This window comes from Symphalangus syndactylus, chromosome 4 (assembly GCF_028878055.3).
Source record: "Symphalangus syndactylus isolate Jambi chromosome 4, NHGRI_mSymSyn1-v2.1_pri, whole genome shotgun sequence".
NCBI lineage: Eukaryota > Metazoa > Chordata > Mammalia > Primates > Hylobatidae > Symphalangus > Symphalangus syndactylus.
Genome location: NC_072426.2, coordinates 58,322,302 through 58,333,541, shown reverse-complemented (window position 1 = coordinate 58,333,541; position 11,240 = coordinate 58,322,302). Strand labels below are relative to the sequence as shown.

Below are 11,240 nucleotides of genomic sequence, written 5' to 3'. Positions count from 1 at the left end.
ATGTTGGTCAGCCTGGGAGATCACATTTTAACATGAGTTTTGGAGGGGACAAATATCCAAACTGTAGCAAATATATTTTAAAGTCATCATTTTTGTGACCCTGAAAAAATTTTGTTTTCATTTTTTGGTGTGACAGAATGATAATTTTTGTTTTCCTCTGGTATTAATGGTCATCTAACCCTGTAAAGGTAAGGACTTTAATATAGTAATCCTTGCAAAGTATATATGAAAAAAATAATTGTGTACTTGCCTTACAGGAAATTCATTCTGAAGAAATGGGAATACCCAAGCTTTTCTATATGGAGGAATGCCATGATCCACCATCACGATCATGCTTCCCCGAGAAAGGGAAAGAAAATGTTATCTTAGACTCTGACCACAAGAGGTAAGGAGATGAGGCAGTTAGCTCTGGAAGACTGAGCAAAGATTCAGATGAGAAAGAAGATAAATTCATGGAGGAAAAAGAAAGAATAGAGGAGAAGGAACTTTTATCTGCTCATGTATCATTGAATCTTGTACTCTGAATATGTTCAAAATTGCCTATCAGAAGGCTCACGTTGTTTTCAGTAATGATCTCTTTACACATGTTTCAGGTAAGGCTGCAGCTAACAATCCCAGACAGCACTATATTTTAAAGAATTCATAATACACAGTCCTGCATCTTATTTTTCTCCTCTTCATCTTCCAAGAATATTAAATAAGGTAATCAAAATATGTGAAAGAATAGATTCATATTTGGATTTTATTCTCAGTGAATGTATAAAACAAAGAAGGTTCTAAACACTGGAAATAAAAACAGCTGCCTTTTATTCAGCATCTACTAAGTTTAAAACACTGTTCTGGGTGATTTATACTTGTTATTTGTTTACTGCTTAATATTTCACTAGGAGTTTGTATTATTTTGCCAGTTTTGCTAAGTAGGAAAGCTCAGAGCTATCCAAGTTTACTCAGCTGGAAAGCCATAGAGATTGAAATTTGATTGAGGTTTTTCTAACTCCAAAGCCCCTTCTGTTACCACACAAACACACACACATACACACGCATACACATATATACAATTCCAAACTGAACACTGTCTCTGCCCTACTGGAGCTTAGAGCATCATCTTTTAAAAGATATATATTTTTTTAAGTAGCATACATCACATAATGTTATGTTTTATTTTGCAATACAAACAAACAAACTTGCTAAAGCTCCTAAACCTGCTCCTTTTGAATTCCTAAATTTCTTCTATATTAGCAAAGAGAAAGGCCACCTTTTTTTCCTTTAACTAATATTAACTAATTATTCTAAAATTTTTGCTGTTCATGAAAGTTCCTTTTCTGTTTTTTTTTTTCCTCATCTCCTTGAACACTACATTCTCCTGGATTTTCCCCTACCTCCTGGGACCTTCCTTTTCTTTAGTTTCTGCTGTTTCATCTTATGATATTATTCTCAAGGCTCTGCCCTTGTCCTATACCTCTACTACGAGCTAACCAATTGTTGGTCAACCATATCTATTTTCCAAGCTTCATCTGATGAACCAAATGTCTTTAGCAAATATATCTATTCAAAAGTATTTCATTCAACATTCATTTCTTCAGTAATTTTTTACTAAGTTACTATTGTATGACAGGCACAGTTTTTAGGTTTGGGAACACAGTAGTCAACAAAACATATCAAGTGCCTTCTCTCAAGCATTTTGGATGTCCCATCAATATCTCAAACTCATTTTGCCACAAACCAGACTCTTTGTCACTTCCTATGAAAATACATTTTTTGAATACTCTATCTGAGTGACTGATTCATTTGTATTCTTAAGTTAGAATCTTGGAGTCACCGCATCTCTGCATTTACACACTCTATCATGTCAATAAATGCTACAGGTTTTGACACTCATCTCATAAATCCTTTTCTCCCTTTCTACTCTCATAGCCCGACTCACCACTTCTCATGGGATTCCTCAGGAAAAGCCTCAAACTTTTTTTCTACCTACTGTGTAATCTATTTTCTGTACTACTTCTCAAATGACCTTTCTAAAAAGCAAATTTGATCAGGACACTGCACTGCTCAAAATCCCTGACTGCATTCCCAGAACAGCTTAGTGCACAGAACTTTGTCTCATTTACTCTTGTCATATTAATTTTTTACTTATGTACGGTCTTATATGCAATTCTTATATAAAATCTACAAACTGAATAGTGCAATTTCTTCTGTATATTCATGCATTTAATATTTGTCAGTTCTGACGCTGTTGATTTTGGAGAGCTTTCTGTGGATCTATCTTGATTAATTAGAGAACTTCCTGACATGCTTCCTTTTGTATTCAGTGCATCTCTAAAATGCACTGAAGTTTAACTGATTTCCTTAATTATTTTTCAGTGTGAATCATGAGTGTGTTAAATACATTTGAGCTCTACTTGCTTTCCAACCCCATCACACTGCCTGGGCCATGAAAGGCAATCAACTCATACTTACTATGGTGGTGTAGAAACAACGGTATACCAGACCTATGTGGCCTGAGGTTAAAGGTTTTATGTGGGAGTGGAATAGAATTGGCATTGAAGTACATATACTGTTTGAGTTGGTGTTGAAGAAAGAAGCTTTTGGTAAAAGCAACATCATGTAAAAAGTGACAGACAAGTAAAATGTACAGAGGAAAGAGACTAACCTGTTGGAAAGACGGTGTCAGTAGCTAGCTAGCCTGAACTGTGCACTGGGATTGATAAGTGATATCTAATGTAACAAAAATTTGTGGAGCTCCCTTCCTTCCCTCCATCCTTTCATCCTTCCTTTTTCTTTTTTCCTTAAGGTTCTTTCCTTTTTTTATTTCCAGGCACCACATAATACTATTGAAGGTGCAAAGTTTATTCATTCATTGATATCAGAAGTTGTCAGTACCTATGGAGTCCTTTTTTCCCCCAGAGCCATGTTTTCTTTCCATTAGACATGTGCACATATTTTTTTACTTTCTCATCTTTTCACACAAATGTAAATCTTTACACAGAAACTAAAACGTGGGTCTTGCTATTTATCCTCCCTCATTCTGCTCTACCGTTACATCTAAAGAATAAAATCTGGAATTCAGACCCCATGGACTACTGTTTTAGTTTCCTCTTGTCTGTTATGTGGATTAAAACTTTAACTTGCTTATCAGAGGTTCTTGGTTTGAACCTGTGTTTTGAGACTGTCTGTTACACATGGTGTCCTCTCTAAGATTGTTTCCTATCTTTCTCCTCTCCTCTATGTACAACCTCATGGAACACCTAGAAAACTTGTACAGCATGCTAAGAGCACGGTCTGTGGAACCAGACTAGTTGGCTTGGAATAATGGTTCTGCTCCCTACATATTGTGTTAAGTAGATTACTTAACATTTTTTGTGTTTCAGCAACAAAATAGAAATAGGAATAAAATATGATTTGCATAGAGTAATCACGAGATTTAAAATATTTAATATGTATAAAGCATTTAAAAATATAGTAATAACATAAATTTTATATTATACTATTCCTCTGAAATATCACCTCCTGCTAATAACAGATACACACAGTGTATATAGGTGTATGTATGTACATATATACACACACATACATACATGTGTATATATACATATATTTTAACATGTAGTTTACTTAAACACTTGAAATTTTGTATACAGGGCTTGGTGCCTCTCCCTATGTTTATCTTCTATTTAAATAAGCTATGAATATTTATTTTTTTTCTTAAATGGTCTTTACATTTTATTGCTCATTAGTTGATTGCCAGTGTAGTTGCATTTTTTCTTTTCATCATCATGAGTGACAGGATGTCAAGTTGAGGCATTTTAATGCCAATGAAAATGGTAAATTATGTATCTTGATGACTAACAAAACCTTAATCAACAATGTGGAAAAGTTTATGTGCATTCTATTGACATTCATTGGCACTCTCTGTTATCCTTACATAATTAAGCATATATACATATATATATACTTAACACTCTCTCCCTCTCCTTCTCTCTTTCTTTCTCCATATGTGTGTGTGTGTGTGTGTGTGTGTGTGTGTAACTTTAAAACTTAATTATTGGTCAAGGTTTAAAATTTTTGTCACTTTGAATTGATATTTTTGGAAAGAAAATAGGTCTTATCTTTTTTTTGAATACCTGATTTTAAACATTGTATAGACATATAATAATATTTTAATCTTCTTTTAGAAGCAACTTATTTGTCAAGTCAGAGAAGCTACTAGTAATAGCTATTTAATCTGTGATGTCAATAATCACATCAAATGTAAATGGTCTGAATGTTCCAAAATATTGTATGAATTGTTATAGCCTGAAATTTTGACTTTAGAAAGATGTTTCTTCACCCAGCACTTACAAAGCTGGGCAACGGTGCAGTGATATATCACTTAAAATGAAACAAATGGAAATTAAGAATACTGAAAAGTTGAATGTTTGTGAGAAAGACCAGATATTCTGGGCAAATAATAGGGCAAAAAATGACTAACTTGTGTGGATATAATAATACTTGGTAGAATTGCTCAAATTATTTTGGATTTCTGGTTTTTAAAAGTTGATTTGGAATTATTTTAAAATACAAAACATTTAGACTTTTTAAAACTTTTTAAAATAAAATTATTATCCTTGTTTGGTTATTTTGTTTTTACTCTATATTTTTGGACATAAACTTATATTTATAAATGTTTATCTTTCTCGTTTGAGTGTCTTCATGGCTATATGGCTTATATGTAATGCTTAAGCCTTATTAACTTATTTCTGTGTAGAAGAGTTGGTCAAGCTTAATTTTATCATTTTCAGTAGGTTGTATGACATTTGTACCAACATGTTATATTGAAAACCAATCATTCCAAGACTGACATATATGTGTGTGTGTCTATTTGTGTGTTTGTATGTGGCTGTGTATAATATGAATTACAAAATCGTATTTATTATATAATGCTAAATTCACATCAGTAGTTACTGACACTACATACAACTATTTCTTCACATTTTTATAATTTCTGTTTATTCCCTCTATCTATTAATTTCAATACCAATATCAAACTTCTGTGATTTTTATAGCATGTATACATATAATGCTACATTTCAAATTATCTTTCTCACATTCAACAATTTGTGTGCTTTGAATTGCTTCACAAAATAACACTATTCTTGCCAACATTTACTGTATCTTTGAATGTACATTTCTTTAATTTTCCATATAATACTTTGGCAGATTGCATTTTTCCAAGATGACTGCAACATTATCTCTCCTCTAACATGTTTCTATTTCTAGTATCCTGTTACTCTTCATCATGAAATATTGTATAATCCTCATCCCCTTAAATTTGAATGGGTTTTAATATAATTCGTGACCAACAGAATGTATCAGAAGGCATGCTCTATAACTTTCAGTCATAGATCATGAAAAATGATGCAGCTTTTGTCTTTTCAGCTGAAATACTGGGATACTCAAGTTTTGAAGGCTTCACATGTTATGTAAACATACTAGTGGCTATTATGTCACCCTGCTGTTAGAAACACTAAATTAGCATTCCATGGAATGGAATGGAGAAAAGAGAAGCTGGGCTCACCACTTGCTCATCCAGAACCCAAACCCCAGCAATATGTCAGCCTCAGCCACTGTTTGACTGAATTTACATAAGCACCTAAGGATGGAACCACAAAAGGGAACATTTTTTGAATCCTGGATCCAGAAAAATAATGAGAGTTAATAAAATAAATGCTTTGTTTCAAGTCATTAAATTTTTAAGTAATTTTTCGGTACAACAATACCTAAGTGGAACAGAAATGCAATACTTGGAATTAGGGATCTGATGTAACAAAAACATACAAAATGTGCATCGTCTTTGAAACCAAATGGTTGGTGAATGTTAAAAGACTTGAGGATACTGTTGGTAAACACTTGGAGGTCAGAGATGAAAGTGTATGAGACAAGAAATAAAATAAGACTTTAAAAATATGTATAGTGTTTTCTTATCAGTTATCAGGGTAAGAAGTTGATGTAATAATTATCTTTGATGTTAATCAATGGATGGTTTCATACACACTGTAATTTAATTTTAAATATTTTTATTGAGATATAATTTATATACCATATAATTCACCAATTTTCAAGTGCACAATTTAATAGTATTTAGCATATTTGCAGAGTTATGCACACATCACAATAATCTTAGTACGTTTTCATCACTCTTAAAGAGATCCTATAGCCACTCACAGTCACTCTCCATTTCCTACCCCTAGCCTTAGGCAACCACTAATCTACATTCTATATTTATTGATTTGCCTATACTGAATATTTTATGTGAGTAAAATAATATAATGTGTGGTGTTTTACACTTGGCTTCTTTGACATAGAGCTTTAATATTGGCCCATGTTGTAGCACTAGTACTTCAATCCATTTTAATGTCAAAATTATTTTGTTGTATAGTTATACTGCATTTTCCTTATCCATTCTTCAATTGAAGGACTTTTTGGTTAATTCTACTCTTGGGCCACTGTAAATAAATCTGTATTTATAGATTTTTTTTTTATTTTATTTATCACAGGCATATACCTAGGACTGGCATGCTGGCTCATGTAGGTGATAACTCTGCGTTTATCAGTAACTGTCATTTCTTTTCCAAAGTGGCTGCTCCATGTTATAATCCCAGCACCAATGTGTAAGTGTTCAAATTTCTCTGTTTCCTTGCTAAATTAGTAATTGTGAGCCCTTCAACTTGTAATCATTTTTAAGATTATTTTGAATCTGGGACCATTGCATTTCAAAATCAATTTAAGAGTCAGCTTGTTAAGTTCTGCAGAAAAAAAAAAAAAAAAGTAAAGAAGAAGAAGAAAAAAAGAGAAAGTTTTTACAGGGATTGAATTTGTATATTAACAACGTTAGGTCCTCCAATCAATGAATATTGGTACTTTCCAGTTATTTAAATCTTAAATGTTCCCTGCCTGATAGCGCCACAGTGGGTGCAACCTGGGCTATGTACATAATCTTCCTGAGCTTCAGAGATAACAATGGTTTTAGCTGAGTTCTGTTGGACTGCTTATTTCCTGATGTTTCCATTAAGCTTTTGGCTGGTCTGTCTCTATTAGTATTACACTCAGATTTTTGCCTCTATTAATTAATTGCCAGCAAATGACTGTATTCTTTTCAAAAACATCCTAGGATGTTCCATATGTTGTTTCAGTCTGACCCCCCAAAAAATGAGCCTCTTGACAGGGATAGAGTGTTGCTATGCTTTGATAGTTGTTCTGGTCCTCCCTTGGACGTCGACTATGTGCTATGAAGGTTTAGTTTGGATTAAATTTGCATCATAGATCTCTACAATGCAGGAGAAAAATACACCACCCACACTGATATTTCCTTCCTTCAAATAAAAGAGTGAAAGTTATAGTTATGTGCATTCAGTTTTATGCATACTAATGTTTAGATAATAACTCGAAGATTTAGTTTACTTCTTATCCACGATATTTTGCAGTTAATATTTTAAATATCTAAGTATTTTAATTTCCCTTATAATTTGCAGTTCTGAAATTTAAACAGTTTAAAAGGAAATATTGCATTCTCTTATGTTCATATTCACTATCATATCTTTTAAAAGGAAATTATTCTAATCCCAAAATTATTCAATACCCAAGGGTTTTTAAAAAATTCTTTTTAACAGAAAAAATAGTATTTTCACAACAAGAACAGTTGGATTGACATACTGGAATGAGGTTTGTTGTATGTCTGATAAACAATCAGGAAAGTCATGATAATTTCAGAAAACTAATAACTAGACCTGAGGACTAACCCTCAAAATACTAAAGATTTTATATTTGTTAAACAACTTTGGAGCAAATTTTTCTTAAACTTCTATTACATAATGTGTATATTCTGCTTAAGCATGTGCATTTTTATGAAATTTAATTTAAATCATATGAATATGTCTACAAAATAACTTCTGCAGAAAATATTTTATGGGAGTTAATAATTGGTTTATGTTTTACCAATCTTAAAATATATGTTCATTGTGGTATATCATATATGAATCCAAGCAGAAATAAATGTAATTAAATAATGTACTTTTAATGATTATAAAATTGAAAATACACCCATTTAGAAACCATTGCCCAGAGAGTATACTGTTACCCATCCATGGGAGAAATTTAATTCAGTAATTCCAAGAACTTGATTTTCTACATTTTATTATCTACACAACAGTTGGAGTGATCTTTAAAAGCAAACAAGTATGTCATATCATTCCATAGCTATAATAATTAAAATGATGTCTGACTATTATTATAATAAAAAACCAAACTTACAACATTCATTGAAGTCCTGTATATAACCTGGGCCCTGGATCCTTCACTCTATAGTTTATTTATTTGTTTCTTCAACAAAACATGTTTGAAATAATATAACATAATGCCTATAAGCATGCAAATTATGAATATGGGTTTCATATCTGCGTTTCCTTAGCAACATATTTATAATCTTTAAAGATAGTAATGCTATTACTTCGCAGGCTTCTTGCAAGGATTAAATCAAATAATACATTTAAAATATTTAGTGTCTGGCTCACAGTTTGTGCTGAGTAAATATAGGCTATTTTTATTATAATGGTTTTTATTTCAGAGGCTTTACAACTCTTTACTCTTACTGGAATGCTCTCCCCATACAACAGCTTTTTATAAGGCTGTTTCTTTCTCATACTGCATAACTCAACACAAATTTAATAGTTTCAGAAAAGCCTTTGTGAAAAAAACACAAAATCAGTCACTTACCCAACTCATACTATATCCCTTCATTATATTTTATCTTTTCATGGCAGTTAAATTTATGCATAAATATTTAACATTTGCACATACTGGTTTAATTACATCCAATAAAATGAAAACTCCATAAATTCAGGGATTTTGTCAATCTCATGGATTGATTTCTCTACAAAAGCTAAGAGAAGCTCTTATGTATAGTAGGTCTCAAAGAATAAATAATTAATACATATGTATGTCAAAACAAAAGCATAAGTTCCAAACAATATCCATCGTAAAAAAGACATTTATCAAATTTATATATTGTGCTTAAAGAAAAATATAAAACATTTTGTCTCAGTGTCTCTACCACAACATATTTTATCAACAGCAACAATTTGATGGTAAATTCAATGTTTAATTTTTATTTCTCTTCTCAGTCCTCTAAAGCTTTAACAGTTACCACTGCCTCCTCCTTAAAACACGTCCTTGATTTGGATTCCAAAACATTATGGTCTCCTAGATTCCTTCCTACTTTGCAATTTGCTTTTTCTTGGTCAACTTGGCTGGCTCCTCTTCTACCCCCATGTCTCTCAGTAGAAAATTGACCTCTTGGGTCTTTTCTCTTCAGTCTCCTGTCACTTCCTTGATGATCTCATAAAGTGTCATGACTTTAAATGTCCCTGAAAATTCCAAAATTTTTGTCCCCAGCCATGCTGTTTTCCCTGGAATCTAAATTTGAATGTCTGTTTATGTGGCATCTAGTTTAGAATTTCTAATAGACATGTCCAACTTAACATGTCCCCAAATTGTTGTACTCTCGTCCCTCCAAACTACTCCATCTGTAGTCTCCGCCTTTCTTCATGCTGATCTGGTAAGAATCCTTGATTGTATCTGTGAGTTTCTCCTTTCTCTCAGACCCTGAGGGCAATTCACATGAAAATTCTGTTCTGTCTTGTCTTCAAAACATACTACCACATCAACCTCTAATACTCTTGTCCAAGACTCCATCTGCTCTTATTTAGAAATATTGCTATAGTTTTATAATTGGTCTCCCTGCTTCCATTCTTACTTTCCCTCCCAGAAATGCACAGTTTACTCCCAATACAAGATCTAGAATGACACTGACACTTACAATGGGTAAGAGGTATCATGTCACTTCTCTTGTTTGCTTTTTTTAAATCTCATTGAACATTAAAAACAAACAAACAAAAAACACTTGGCATTTTACGCGGTTTGGGTTGTGGGTTGCAGCAGCCATGGATCAAGTTGTAAAGCCCAAAATAATAACAACCAAGAAATTCCTTGAGAAGAGAGAACTGAAATTCAGTGAAAATATTAAAAATGCCATGTTGATTAAAGAGGAGAATGCAACTGCAACAGTGACAGAAGTACTTAGAAATGTGTATGCATTGAAAAACCTATGTGGCTTTTTGTACAAAAAGAAAAATATTACAAGACCATTCTAGAGTCAGATATCACTGGAATTCTTCAAGGAAGTCAGATTGTTCCTTATTCACGTATGGCTCCCATAATAAAAAATGAACAAATAATCTAATAAGAGATCACATGTATGGCTATCTTTTGCTAGATATGATAGAATTAGGCATTGAGAAATTTGTCTCATTAATAGACATTAAGAACAGTAAATGCCCTGAGAAAACAAAACCCATGATAATATTTGCTGGTGAGGATTTTGATGTTAAAGAAGACTCTATAAGGCTAAAGAGTCTTCTTACTGATTTCTTCAGCAGCCCAGGAGTATCAAATATCCTCCCAACTGGATCAGAGTATGTTTTACACTTCACCACACAGTAAGGGAAGATTTATTTTAAAAGTTATGAGTTACCGCTGAAGAAATCTGTTGCAGAATACCACAGATTGAATTGGAGATATGGAAACATCATTGGATCGGGTTCTGAAGAGGACACACGTGGCATCAGACGAACTTTATAAATTATCTATGCAAATGCCAAAAACTTTCAAGCCAAAGAGGAAGAAAATTATCTCCCATGATACTTTTGGTATAATTTGTGGAAGGATTCATATGCAGAAGTAAGGCCTAAGCAAACTACAGACTAGGAAAATGAGGGATTTGATGTGACCTGAAGAAAATAGAAGACCATGAGAAAAAAAAACAAAGAAAATTTTTAAAAATAAAAAAACTTAGCCAACACACCAACAGCAATCAAACCATAAAAGCAAAAATTTATATTACTCTACAAGACCCCATATAATATCTTTTTCCCTCTGATCTTCTATTTTGCTTTTCTCACCCTTGTTCTCTCCATGCAGGCCACTTGGTATTTTCTCTGTACCATAGAAAAGCCAGGTATGCTCCTAACTCACAGTGTGTGTACTTGCCGGTCCCTTTGTGTGGAATACTTTTCTCTCAGATAACTTCATGGCTCCTTCCTGCACTCCCTTGGATTTTCTTCAAATGTCTCCTTTACAGTTAGGCTTTTCCTGACTACTCTCTTTAAAACTGTAATCCCAAACTCTACATGGCACACCCAATTTATGTT

General features: G+C 32.9%; 1 pseudogene; it reads left to right on the top strand.

Annotated features, from left to right (window-relative positions):
- The first annotated feature begins 9,974 nt into the window (after positions 1-9,974).
- On the top strand, positions 9,975-10,819 carry LOC129480081 (ribosome production factor 2 homolog; annotated as a pseudogene).
- The last annotated feature ends 421 nt before the right edge of the window (positions 10,820-11,240 follow it).